Raw genomic sequence first — 15,039 nt, 5'->3', positions numbered from 1 at the left:
GCAGTGCCTCTGTCCACAGTTAGCACCCAACAGGTGGCCTTTCAGGACCCACAGTCTCCACTAATAGCCCAGCTCCCCCAAAGAGACAGCCGAGGTGAAGCATCCTGCTTACATGCAAACACAAGACTTCTTAGCTAGATTGCTTTGCTTGAGTCCCACCTGTCTAGAAAATCTGAAGCCACTTTGTTGGACCTGTAGCATGGCTGGGACAGAGTAAATTAGTGCTGAATGAATAGTGAATAATTAATTAGTTGACTATCTGAATTTGAACACCCCGAACCTCATGCACAGGAAGATGGGATGAGGGTGCGTATAAAATGGGGATAGACATGCTACACATTTATGCATGTTCAGAAGTGGAGGACATGGTCTTTCCACCCTTGTGGATGGGAATATTTAGCTCTACTGCCTTTCTTTATTCAGATAACTGAGTGTTTGGGGCTTTTTCTCTTGCCAATGCTCTAGAAACTGTCTACTTTTTTTGTTTGTTTGAGTTTTTTGTTTGTTTGTTCTTTGTCTCAATGGTTATGGTTATTTCAACATTTACTAGAGCCAGGGATGTGGACATATATAAAAGGGAGAAAAACACCCGTGAATTCATGATTCAAGAATAACCATGTTTATTTCTTTTCATTCTTATGTTCGTCATTTTTTAAAAAATTTAATTGCTAATATCTCTATATGGTCAACATTTTGTCTTTTGTATTATAAAAACCTCACTGTTTATTAAGACTTTTAAAAATCTGTATGTGATGTTGCTTCAGTGGGAAAAAGCTTAAACCTTTAAAACACAAAATACAACCAAGAAATGTATGAAAGAATAGACAAGGAAAACCGGCTGAACCACAGTGGAGAAACAACAGAAAACACAGCAGATGGCATTTGTTATAAATGATGGTCTTTAAGCCTTCAACTTAAAATTAAAATTTTGGAAAACATTTTTCTAACATAAGCAGAAACATATTTTTAGACATCTTAGAGGTCACCAATGTTACTCTAATGGTAACTCAATCAGTATGAATATCTTTCACCATAAAGTTTCCTATTATTCCATTTAGGACTATCTCTGGCAGATCCCAGAAGTGACGTTATTTTACTAACATTCTTGCCATCAAGTGAGTGGGATATCATGAATTTTCGTGTTCAGACATTTAGATGGTTCAAAACTTTGCACTGTAGTAAGTATATGTAAAAAACAAGCATATATAAAATATTTCCTATACTTAGGATTCTTAGGCTAGATTGCAAGGGGAAATTATGTGGAAGGGTATGGACATTTCTGAACCACAGTGCTGAATGATTCTTCTGAAAGGAACATGAGAAGGATACATTCTGGGGGCATAGTCATCTCCCAACATTGACTTTGTTACTTCTGAAACTAAAATACAACGAGGTTCACCTTCCCTCTCATAGCCTGGCTCATCCTGGGTTTCCTGAACCCGGGCCTTGGGAGTAGTAGCTCATCTAAGTACTCCCTGCACAGAACCACCCCAGGGTACCCCCAAGCACACTAAAGGAGGGTCTATTTTATTGTGTTCGCCCTCAGGGAAAAGGTATCCTGCCAAGTCCTGGAAACACAGGCACTGCTGCCACAGAGTTCCTGGCCTCAGCCTGACAACCCAGAAAGGTAAGTGCTCATACCTGTTTCATCGGGTAAGGGAATAACTCTGATGGGTCTGGAACAGGCCAGACACATTGATCAGCCCCCACCTGAGCCTGGCATGAGGCCCTGGTACACAGGGGGCCACAAACAAGTATGATCTTTGCTTCCTGGAGCTTAGAGGGAACAAATTAACCATTTCAGACTGAACACATTCTGTCAAGGAAAAGCAAAATGCAATTGGGAAATGATGTGGGGGAGCATCTGTCCCTTGGACGGGAGGTGTTAAAGGAAGTGACATTTATGAGACCCCACAAAAGGCCAGGAGCCTAATGAGACCATGGAGGTAGATGGTAGGGGAAGAGGAAGCAGCAGTGGTGAAGGCCTGGGGCAGGCAAAAAGAAGGCATGGAAGAGAAAAAGGAGCTGGGGGGGTCAGAGGCGCCTATGGAATCCACAAACCAAGACTGCCTGACTGCCAAGGAGGGTAGACCTGAAGAACAGGCCAGCAGTGCGAGCCACCAGCAGGTGGATGAGGCATGCAGGTGCTAGGAGCTCCAGCCCGGAGGAGCACAAGACACTCCCCGAAGATGCAGACTGGCAACATCCGAACTCTAGTCCCAGGCACCCGGCTGGAGACTCCAAGAGAGGTTCCACGCTCAGGGCAAGACTGGTCTCTCTCAGGCCTGGGCCAAGGGGCAGGGTGATGAGGGAAATAGCCCAGGTCCAGGAAGGCTGAAGGCAACCAGCTCTAGGCCAGGGATGGACTGGTTAGGACCTCGGTGGTCTTTGGCAGGAGGATTGTAGACAACCAGGAAGGAAGAGCCCATGGGAAGGCTGCAAAATCTGGAACTAGAGAGACCTGCTCCCATCCTAGCACCCATGCTTTGACTCTCTGCAGCCTCAATACCCTCTCCAGAGAGTCCAAGGAGGCCCTAACCCTGCTTGCTTCTCTGAGGCTGTAGACCCAAAAGCCCATGATCAACACCAGAGCCTCATTCCCATCTAAGCAACCACGAGTCCACCCACCCAAAAGGAAGTTCGGACGTGGATAGGGGTGGGGAGGGAGCGAGAGGACAGCTCTAACCTCAGGCCACTTCTCCTGAGACACTGACAGCCCCTCCTTTCCGGCTGGCATCACACCCAGCTGGGGCTGGGTAAAAATAACCAGTTCTCACACGCACACCTCGCAAACTGCAAACGGAGTGTGAGGCATCCACCCAGGCAGTGAGCACAGGCTGACTGAACTCTGCTCCTCCAGACCTGGTGGGGAGGAGCACTTCTGTGAGTTGCAAACCCCCACTGGGGGCGATCTGCTCACACCAGCCCACTCCTTGCACCCCTCTCCAGCACGGGACACTCAGAAGCTGGAGAACAGACAGTTGAGGGGTGGGGGGTGTGCCTACCCACATACACTTACACACTACACATACAGAGGCACACAGCCACACAAAAACACAGACATACATACTACACCACACATAGCCACACACATAGCCACAAATATATGCACCTATACACATGTACCACATACTACACATCCAGATACACACACACACACACACACACACACACACACACACATATGTACAAGCACACAGGGTTCACAGGAAACATGGCCAGGTTCATCCCTTGTGCGCAGTACAAAGGTAGTCTTTCTGTGAGTAACATAACACTTTGGAAGAACAACCTAAGGCTGTGACTTCTATATTGAGACTGAACTTTTTTATGTGTGTGAGTGTGTGTATATATATAAAATGTATAAATATATATTATATATATTTAATTTCCATTGTAGAAATGTATAAACGACTGTGAACACGAAGAGTGCAAAAACATATTACTAGGTCCTTACCACGTGATCTCACTTAAATCCTTGCTACCACCCTAGGGAGGTCTTGTCACCATGGTATAGATTGGGAAACTGAAGCTCAAGAGGAAACTGGGGCAGAACCAAACGCCAGGTTCTGTGCCCCTCTTTCCACTACAATTACCTGCCTCCTCTGGGGAGGGAAAATTCCCTGTAGCATGAGTTTGAAGACATGGCATGACAAACCGGACGGCAGACTTCTTAAAAGGAAAGTGCCATCCGGGCTGGGATCTCAGCTCCCCACCCGCTAGCTCTGCACCCTAGGGCAGCTCGCCAGCCTTGCTAAGCCTCAGTCTTCTCCTCCCTGAAGAAGTATACTAAGTGAATCTGCACGGGCTGCGGTGAGGAGTCAGTGGGGCCCTGTTTGAACAGCACTTGGCACCAAGCCTGCCTCAGAGCACCCTATAAACACGCCCAGCTGTTGCCATGGAATTAGGTTGGACCCTGCCTGCTTCCACTGGAGCAGGAGAGCAGTGATTCCAATGCCAAACACGGAAGCCCACACATTCTTGCCCAGGCTTGGTGGTTCCACCCTTCATCTTCCGGGACCTACACTGGAATTGAGAGAAAAGGAGGGAGAAAATGAATCAGGGTGTTGTGTAACTGAAAGCAGGATTTCAGGGCGTGCCAGGCTCCTGGAATCGGGCCTCATGGACATATGAGAGCGCCCATGCCTCCATCTGCAGGAAAGAAATTAACCCAGGGCTGCCAGGACCAGCTGTGACCCACACCTGGAGGGCAGGGGCTCCTCATTCTAAAGCCTTCCCTGGGCTCTGCTTTACCTCTAAGTGCTATGCAAAACTCAAAGGGATGACAAGATGTAGAAGGCCAGGACTCTGGGTCAAGGCAACAACGGTCTCCAAAAATTAATGTGAACAATGGTTCATTTGCTGAATTGAGCACATTCACCAATTTCCTGATAAGAAGTCTTTCTTAATGTACTTAGAAAGTTAGAGCCATCTGTATGGCAACATTGTCATACTTTTTTTTTTTAAGGAACATTCAATATACTAACTCCGTGGCCTTTGAGGGGCCTCAGGCACTGGCCCTGAGATGAAAAGCTGCTCTGGTTAAAACTAGGGTCAGCAGATGGCTGTTTAGGACCTGGGGGCAGGGGAGGGGCCTGTGGCAAGGTCCCTGGAACTTGAGAGACTGCCCAGGTCCTAGAAGTTCCATGCCACCCTCCCTGCTTCAAAGCTCAACAAAATGACTCAACCCACAGTGGAAGATTCAGGGCGGATGGAGTACAGAAAGATTCCCCTCCCAACATGCAGTGGTCTCTGTCTTCAGGAAGGACCTCATACAGCAGGGACAAAGATTGCCCATTGAGAACCACAAGTATGGTTGCTTCAGGGTTTCAGCAACAATACCAGGGTAGACATGAGGACCCAGAACTAGAGACCCTGGAAAGGGGGAGGTGGACAGAGCCCGCAGCCCAAGGCTGCCCAAGCCAAGTCCCTCCAGAGGGACCATAGCTCTGTGGTCTTTTCTCCCTGTAATGATGTCCATTAATTGTAGCTGCCTTAAAAATATCCCCAACTTGAGTGACCCAAAGCAGTAAGTTTTTATTATTTTCCATGAAACTTCAGGTCAGTTAAGCATGTCTTCTGGTCTTGGCTGGGCTTATTCATTCTTCTAAGATTTGGAGATCAGCTCTGCTGATCTTGGCTGGAAACTCTCACATGCTTGTGGGGTGGGTATCTGTCAGTCTAGGATGGTCTCCTTGCAATAGCTGGGTTTGCCTCCACATGGTCTTTCTTGGTCCATACTAGCCCAGACTATTCACACAGAGGCTGCAGGGTTCCCCTTATGGGAGTGAGAACGCTGAGGCTTCCTCAGGTGGAGGCTCAGAACTCACCCAACTTCTGTCCACCCCATGCTACTGGCCAAAACGAGTCACAAGCCCAGCCCAGATCTTAAGAGCAGGGAAATAGATCCCATTCCTTGATGGGAGAAGTTACAAGGGAAGGGTGGAGAATGACCACCTATTCCCAATCAATCACCATAATGTTTATTGTCGGAGTCACTAAAGACACTTGGGATCTACAGGTAGGGACAAGGTGCAGAGAGGGAGCAGTGGTCAGGACATCACTGGCCATCAGAAATGCTGGTGGAAATACTCATGACATGGTGTCAATAAGTTATGTATTTCCAAGATCATTACTACAGAAAGATGAAAGCACTTCCAAGTAGGAAGAAAAATGGAAAGAAAGTCACACCAATGTTAGCACTTGTTTATGATTAATACATGAGGTCGTGGATGAATTATGGTGATTAAATTTATTTTCGATGTAGCAAGTACTTATATAGCAATTCCTAGCTGCAGTATTTACATCTGCTAACACATCTAATCCTCACAATAATCTTAAAGTCGGATGCTATTACTATCCTCATTTTTACAGATGAGGGACCAAAGCACAGAGAAGTTACATAACTTACTGAAGGTCACACAGCTAGTAAGTAAATGGTACAGGTAGGCTTTAAGTTCAAATAATTTAGCTCCAGATTCTATTATTAACTTTCATACTACAGTACATGTAGTAGTAATCTGGAAACAAGAGAGAAAGAAGAATCTCATTACCTTAACTTAAGAACTTTTCTCATTCGTGTTTCCTTTGTTTATATACAAAAAAAAGTTTGCCTGGTTTTATTTTTATTGTACCTCATTTTTAAATATTTTATATTAACCATAATTAAGCATTTCTCTTCATGTTGCTACACATTTTTCATAACCCTGGGGTTTCACCACCATGAAATGTTTCCATCATCATGAGATATCATTGCTAATTACCCAACTCTCTGTTATAAGATATTCACGCTATTAGCAGCATGTTTTTTCTGCTATTAAAAACAATATGAAGAATAGTTTAATGAAGAACTATTTCCTTTCTGTGGATCATCCTCCCGTAAATGGGACTGGCTTGCCAAATGATGCACATGTAGCTTTGGAACACGAATGTAAGCCAGGCACTTACTGACTGGGAGGAGACAGCCTGCGGGGGTCTGAGGGCTGAGCCTCCACGTGGCGGGCCTTCCTGCCCCAGCCATCACGAGCAGGCCTCCGGACCCAAGTCAACTCAAGTGTGCTCTGCCTGGGAGAAGCCACCGTCTCTCCATCTCTACCAGTAAATCAGATTTCCATTGACTCCCCCAACATGACTGAAGTCATCTGGGCTAGTCATGTTTGTCACGAGGGGCCCCTTCTGGGCCTCCAGGGAGGAGGGTAAGGTCTGATTCTTGTTTTGATTTTTTTTTAAAAAAAAAGCTTTGTGTTTGAAAATGAGCCTTGATTATGTTTCTCTCTCTCTCTCTCTCTCTCTCTCTCTCCTCTCTCTCTCTCTCTCTCCCCTCCCCCCACCACTCCCCTCTTTGCTCCCCACCCTCTGCCCTCCTGTCCTCATCCCTCTTGTCTACCCATTGCTCCTCCCCAGGAAACTCCTCGAGGCCCTGCAGAATGTGCAAGCTCAAGCCTCCCTCACAGGCTTGGGTGGTGCCTGGGGCTCTCCCGCAGGTATAGTTCTTCCAGAGCCAGGCTCCATGCAGCTGAGATCCTCGTTCCCAGCACCAGAAGCTTTGGTTTTCCCGTTTCATCGAGTGAGCTGTGATGTTGGTGGGTGCCATCTCAGGCATTGAAGTCCCTGGAAAGGTTCTAGAACTCCAGTCCTGGTCCCAATCCTGCCACAGTCTTCAGAGTTATTGTGAATCAGGCTCAGCCCGCATGACTTCAACCAAAGGAGGCCCCTCCAGTGCAGATAGTTGAGGATTTCACCATGACCTCTGGTGCCTACAGTTCCAGAAGCTTCTAAGCCTGCTAGAGTTCAGCATAGCAAAACTGAAGTGTGGTCAACTGGGCCTGCAGAGTCTCAGTCATCCTCAAATATACCCCTATTCTTGGCATTTAGCCACCAGCATCCAATGGCCCCTGAAAGTACCCCTCCCTAACTTTCTGACATGAGCCTTCTAGAAAGGATGCCCAAACAGATAACAAATAAATAAACAGGTAAAATTCATGAAGTATCTTTTTTTGAAGAAGTTGGTGATAGGGCCCGAGTCACAGCATTCTGCTAAAACAAAACTGTCCTACAGAGCATTCCAGCCACCCCTCCATCACAACACACCCTAACCATTATGTGAGCAAGAGGGTCGGTAACCAGGCATCTGCGTTCAACACCCCGATGTGCAAAGCCCAGCCCTGCCCAGGATTTTTCATGTGACTTGAGCATTACAGTTTCCTCTTGTGTAAAATGGAGATCACAGGACCTTCTCAGAGGGCACGCACACAGGTATAAAGTCTCTGCCTTCCCTGTCACAGCGATGGCAGAGCCCAGAGCCCAGGCTCACAGGAGACAGATGGCTCAGATCTAAGAGGCTTATTCTCAGTAAAGTCCCTTCTAATCGGATTCTCCCAGCAAGGTGAGAAGCCCTATCCCCACATCACCCACAGGCATGGAGGACACCACCAGCCCACTTGGTGTGAGGGTAACGGGGACAGGTTCCCAGTGCAGGGTCCAGGGATCATGGTCCTTGGGCACATCACAAGTCTTTTTCTTGTCATGACCAGGATTTTCCCATCCCTTTCATAAATGCTCCTGGGCTCACTCACTCACACCTTCAGTACCCCACTGCTGGGGTTGGCAATGACCGGGCTGGGTTCTCAAGCTCAGAGATAAACAAACACCATCTTTTAACATCTGAGAGGCCGCCACTGCCTCACAAACTGAGCACCGATGGAAGAACTGAGGGAAGGGTGCAGGAGAGGAACGAGAAGACGGGAAGCTGATGCAGGAACTGAGTTAGTGGGATGGAGAGTCCTGCTAGAGAAGGGGCGTGTGTGGGGGAGGGGGATGAGGTGAGATGTGACGTGTGTTTAGTGTGGGTGTGTGCATGTGCATGTGCTATGTGTGGTGTATGGGTGGGGTATATGTCTAGTGTGTGGTGTGTGGGTGGTCTATATGGTTGTTGTGTGATGTATGTGGTGTGTATATGCTGTATGGTATGGTGTGTGAGTGTGTATGGAGTGAAGTGTGTGTGTGTGTGTGTGTGTGTGTGTGTGTGTGTGTGTGTGTGGTTTGTGTGTTGGGTGGGGTAGGGGCACACCAAGGACTGGGCAGAAAGACTTGAGTGTTGGAGCAGAATTCAGCAACTAGACAACAATAGGGCACCTCAGGGGAAGCAGAGGATCCAGCCTGGGGCACTTGGAAGCACTTAGAACATCATTAGGTGCCTGGGGTTTCTCTTGAGAACAATGAAGAACCAGAGGTGTGTGTGAGCAGGAGTGAACACAGTGAAAGGAGACAGAATGACTGGGAGAGGGTAAGGCACAGGGAAGGCAGGGGTGTCTCTGAACAGCAGTGGGGTGGCCTTGTGATGCCACTGGCTGGATGGGCTGTGGGGACAGTCAGACCCTCACCAGGCACTCCCTCAGTGAGGCAGCTGCCTCATCTACCAGCAGTGGGAGCTGGCAGTTCCTGTATCCTTGTCCTCCTCCTTCTCCTCTCCCTCCAGTACAGAAGTACAGAAAACACACACACACACACTTAACGCATGTGCTTGAGTCAACTCGGAGAAATGACTCAAGAGTCATGTGCCCCATCACAAAACTGAGCACCTCCCAGAGACAGGCAGAGTAAGGAAAGCACCAGCCCTGGATCCTCAACCTCTCTGTGAGGTGCAGGTTAGGAAGAAAAGAGAGTTGATACACACAAGTAAAAAGAAGACACACGGAAGGGGAGGACTGTGGGGGGGGGGGGGTCTCAGTCAGGTCCCACATGGATGAGAAAAGGGTTAACTCCCAGAGGAGGATGTTGGCTATAAGTCAATCAATTAACCCATAAACGTATCTAATCAAGAAACACACAAGAGCCCATACTCTTTTAAATGAGAGGGGGCATGACGAGTCAGGTTGGGTCATACCAGATCTGGCCTCTAACAACCTGGAGTAATCAACTCTCTTTTACTTATAGTCACACAGGTAAAGGGGTTCAGAATGGGAGGGGCTTCTGCTGCGATGAACAGGATGGGGTGGAGTTATGGGAGCCAATTTGCTCAGGGAAGCTCTCACCGAACCAGACAGGGAACCACTTCCAGGCAGCGCCACATACTCCCGGGCAATCTGGTTCAGACCTCCGTCTCCCAGACGAGGTCAGTTCTGAGAAGTTAGGCCTCCGTATCGTGAGGCTCAACCTCATCTGATTCTGCTAAATAAGGATGGCTTCCCACAGAGGAACTTCTCTTGAGGACCACTGCCTCACCATAGCTGAGAGCCGCTCATGGGGAAAAGGTTCAGGGAAGAGGCCAGCCTTCCAGGGACAGCGGCCCCTCAGAGCAGCCCAGGCTGGGGGAGGATGTGGGGCAAAGGGAATCTCATATGGTGTGGAGGGACTGCAAACAGGTGCAACCCCTCCGGAAAGTAGTACGGAGATTCCTCAAAAAAACAGGAATGGAACCACCATTTGATCGTTTTCCCACTCCCTGGTATATACCCAAACGACTTAAAATCAGCATGCTACAGCGACACAGCCACATCAATGTTTATAGCAGCTCAATTCCCAATCTCTAAATTATGGAAATGACCTAGGTGTCCTTCAACAGATGAATGGATAAAGAAACTGTGCTACATATACACAATGGAATATTACTCATCCATAAAGAAGAATGACCTTATTTGGAGACTAACACATTAAGTGACATAAACCAATCTCCAAAACCAAAGGCCAAATTTTTTCGCTGGTATATGAAAACTAAACCACAATAAAGGGGGAAGGGAAAGAAGAGAAGTTCAGTAGATTAGACAAAGGGGAACAAAAGGAAGGGAGGGGAGTAGGAATAAGAAAGACAGTAGAATAAATCTAACATAATATTCCTAGGTACACATGTAAAAATACCTAAGTGAGTCCCACCACTGTGCCCACCCACAGGAATGGGGTTGTAATTAGAAGATATAATCCAGGCTTGTAAAATTTTATCAAAATAAATTCTACTGTCACGTATAACTAAGAAAAACCAATAAATAAATAAATAAACAACATGAAAGGGAGCTGCAGACCCTGTACTGGCCTCGTCCCCTCTGTCTTTTGCCTGAGACGGATTCCCAAGAAAACACAGATGCCAGGAAGAATGGATCCATGGCTCTTCAGGATACAGGCACTCCTTCCTGTAAAGATGACCCAAACTTCCCTTCTGGCTCTCACCGTGTGCCTCCACAACTTGTAACATGGGCTTTTAAACTTTCTCAGCGGTAGAAGAATTTGGTTCTCAAAAGGTAGATTGAGTCTATAGGGGAAGTCTTGCTCATAAGGCTCTTCAAACTTGGAGAGAAAACCTAAACATCTGTAAGCGACTTCAAAATAATAAATCTGGAGTTCTTCTGTTGCCCTGATGGACTCCTCGAGGAATCTAGACATGGTCACAGGGTACAGTAGGGTAAAGTACAGAGTCTTCGTGGCAACTAAGGGGGTCCATGGTCCTTGAAGTGGGGAGGGGGCACCTGTGTACTTGATCAGTTTCCAAGACAGATTTGTGGTTCAAATGATGCCTCTTTAAGCACCCACTGTGTGACATTGAGGGAGGTCAGGGGACTTCTCAGAATGTCAGGTTTCCCATCTGTAAAGTGAAACTAAGATGGCTAATCACAACTCCCAGCTCATCCTGGGCAAATGATCCGGCAAGCCACCTCCCAGAGCCCTTCAGAAGCCAGGCTCCGACTGGCTAACATTTCTTGGGAACGCCTAGGATATGGGTAGGTCCAGTGCTCTAGTTTATTCTCCCTGGCAGTGGCTGAACCTTGCCTGTTTATTAGCAGCCTGAAAACATGCAGGCAGCTTAGAAGCAGCTAACAGATGCACCATCAACAGCTCCTTCCCTGGAAACAGACTTTGGTGCACAACTGCCCACCAACTGCGTAACCTCAGTTAAGCTACAAGACCCCTCAGGACATACAAAGTATTCACCAGAAAGACAGGAGGCATCAAATTACAAGATGTCCACACTGGGAAGTCCCTTTCCACATCAAAACACAACCATATTTGTTGGTTCAGCTCAATGTTTAAATATTCTGTGGATGTGAACACTCATGTGTAGCCACAATTTCTCTTGCCATTCCCATTGCCCTTCACCCTGCCAGCTTCAAATATTTCCATTGCCTGCCTGGCTCAGAAGCATCACAATATACACCTCCTGGCTATACTACTCTATCAATTTATGGAAGGATGAGGAGCATGTCAAAGGCATGCAGAGGGTCACTGGTTAACTAGAACTAGGAACTAAGACTCCTGACATTCTTAGAAGACTATTTATTTTCTCATTCACTTAGACAGTCAATGACTACTCACTGAGGACTGCTACAGCTTTGATAAATGTTGTCCAAAGATCCAGGTGTTAAAGGTGTGGGTCCCAACCTGTGGCACTATTAGGAGGTGCTGGAGTCTTTAAGAGGTGGGGCCTAGGTGGGAAATATTTAGGTTATTGGGGGCATGACCTCAGAGAGGAACCCTAGTCCCTTCTTTCTTTCTCTCTCATTCACTTCCTGGCCATGAGTGAGTCATTTGTTCCACTACCTGTTTCTGCCATAATGTACCTCCATAGACCCAGAGCAACAGGGCTAATTGATCATTGGCTAAAAGCTCTAAAACTGGGAGCCAAAGCTAACCCTTACTCTTTATAAATTGATTGCCTCAGATATTTGTTACAGTAGTGGACAGCTGAATCATACAAGAACTTACTGTGTTCCAGGCCCTATCCTGAGAGGAAGCAACCTATGAATTAAACATAGCCTGTCTGAATGGTTAACAGCTCGCTGGAGGAGACAACCAAGCAAACAGATTACAAATGAAATCTTAAGGGCTCCCTTCATGTTCCAAGTGGTAACCAGTTCTGCTTGGGGATGGAGGCATACCAGAGGAAGAAAAGCCCTCTGGAGAAACAGATCTTTGATATGTTCCCCACCAGGCTCAGCCATGCAGCAGACAGCTAACTAAGAAGGCAACTATAGGGCAAAATTAGGCAAAGTCTGCCTACCTGTGTGAATGTCATGTTCAAAGAGTCAGCATTACAACATCACAATCTAGAAGTCAGTCCATGAGCAAAACAGTAACTGGGGCCACTACCCAGTTAAGTGGGTTCCAGGAAACAAAGGCAGCGTACCTCAATTAAGGGATAGGCATGGCCTCAACAAATAGGGAAAGGTTCCCATCCTCATTGAAAAGGAAACTGAGGCAGCCTGGGAACAAGAGGGTACTGGGGAGGCTGTCAGTCTACACACAGTCTCCCAGACTACTGGGGCAGAATGGGAGACACTGCAGACCTCAGTAACTGTTTACCTGCCCTTTCCTCCTTCTCCATCTGGGCTGTTGAATAGCTGCAGCAGGTGCTCACCATCTCAGCACTAGAGGGAGCTTGGTCCAGCTCCCGCAAGCAGGTGTGCATGCAAAGCTGGGCATGAGTGTTTACTCATGGAGATAAGATGTGAACAAGTTCGTACGTGGATGATGATATGTGTGCTCATATAAACGGGTGTGAAAATGGGACTAGCACTCATATGTGTATGTGGACATCAGTGAGAATGTGTGTGTGTGTGTGTGTGTGTGAGTGTGTGTGTGTGTGTGTGTGTTAGCACATGGGCAAGAGATTATGGGTTGGCACACTCAGGAAGATTAGATAAAAGCAAAGGTGTGGAAGTGCACTTATGCCTGGGTTGATGTGTTGGCAGACTGAGCTAGAACACATGTGCATGCCCAGGCTGGCAGATGACAATGTAATTCTCACTTGTCAATAACTGGATAGACCAGCTGCCAGAGGAAGAGTTGTCAGAACCTGACCCAAAGATGACCTGATGGACTGCACCACAGGTAATATGTAGGGAGGCCCAGGAGAGAGGGCGCTCCTCAGTCACCCTGCAGGGGTGGTGGGCATGTGGAGGTAAGGGTGACCTGGGTACATAAGGCTGCTCAGTGTCTGCAGGGTGAAGACTGTCTCATAATTCATGGCAGTTGAGCTCTTCCCAGCTATAACAAACTGAGCCCCCCATGTAGCTTCCAAACCCCCAACACTGCAAGGTCAAGATCAGGATCCGTGACAAGAACTACCATGAAGCATTGCTGCTTTTCCATGTCTAGGTGTTCTGAGGACAGGGTCAGATCTAGGGTGACCACCCCATCTCAGTTTACCTCAGAATTTCCTGATTTTAGTATTAAGGACTACATCCCTAGAAACCCCTCAGTTGCAGGCAAACTGGGGACAGCTGGTCACTCTAGCAGATCTGAGCTTATACATTTGAGGGTGGAGGCAATCTCTTCAAGGAAAAGACTATAAAGTATAAATATGAAATTATGGCTATGGAAAGGATATGTGAGTGAGGGAGCCAGAGCCTAAAGCTTCCTTAGCTTCATGGTAATCTACATCAGACATGGAAAGAGTTTCAACTTGGAAAGAAGTCCAAACTGGATATAAATCCAACCTCTGCTCACTAGCTGTGTGGGCCTAGGCAAATGACTTACCTTCTCTGAGCTTTAAGTGTTTCCTCTGTAAAGCAGGGACAATGATACCAGGAGGACTGGGTAGATTAAATAAGATAATAGTGGTGAGGGTGAACACACACACACACAAACACACATCTGCACACATATTCATGCACACATAGCTGGCATGTGATCTACATCTTCTCAGTTCTTCTCTGGTGCAAGTCTGTTGACTAAGTGAACTGAGGACAAGACAAATCAAAGGCCCTAAAGAACCCCTTAGTGAAAAGACAGTGGACAGGACACAGGGAGAACATGCTCTTTTTTGCCTATGACAAGATGGCTCCAGGAAACTTTGGCTCTGCCTCCAGCCAGCCTCGGTCTTCTCATCTTCACATAGGACGTGAGGAATGCTGACCTTGGCTTTGTCCCAGCATTTTGTGATGCAAAGATGCAGAAAGTTCTGTGCAATTTCCAGTGCTTCTTTCAAAGTTTCAAGCCTGAGAGGATCCAAAAAGATGGTTTAATGGGGCCTGAAAATTTAAATGTCCAAGAACCACTATTTCATCTTCTCCCTTCTTCTCTCTGAATCCCTGACTCTTGCTAACAATTGATCAAGGTGGCCTAGCCTAGGAGATGGGGGATGATCTGCTCCTGTGAAGGCCCCCAGTGGTGGTGGTGGGGGGTCTCCTCTGCCTGAAGTCACACTCTTCCAAGAGCATCCTGGGATGCAACCTGGCTTGAAGTGGCTGCCCTGTGTCCTCCCCTCCAACACATGAATGACCTGGCCATGAGAAAGGAAACAGGTTACATTTCTAAGCACACGCCTATGTCAGAGCATTACAATGAGAGTCCAGACCAAAGAACTTTACCAGCAACCAGGAAGGTTCCTGCCTTTACCTGCTTTTCCCAGTTATTAGCCAGCCAGGCTCCCAGAGCAGTGCCATGCTTTGCCTAAATACCCTGCTCCCCCTACCTGGGTGGTCCATACTTGTGTTGGCCAGCCACGTGCAAGTCTATCTCAAGATGGGATTTGAGTCTGCCTGCAAACCATTTGCCTTTCCTAGGTCAGCTTGAAGAATGAGTCTGCTGCCACTCCATGGTCACCAGACTACG

This window comes from Sciurus vulgaris (assembly GCF_902686455.1).
Source record: "Sciurus vulgaris genome assembly, chromosome: 4".
NCBI classification, from domain to species: Eukaryota; Metazoa; Chordata; class Mammalia; order Rodentia; family Sciuridae; genus Sciurus; species Sciurus vulgaris.
The sequence above is the reverse complement of the archived record's forward strand: the minus strand, read 5'-3'. Positions refer to the sequence as shown.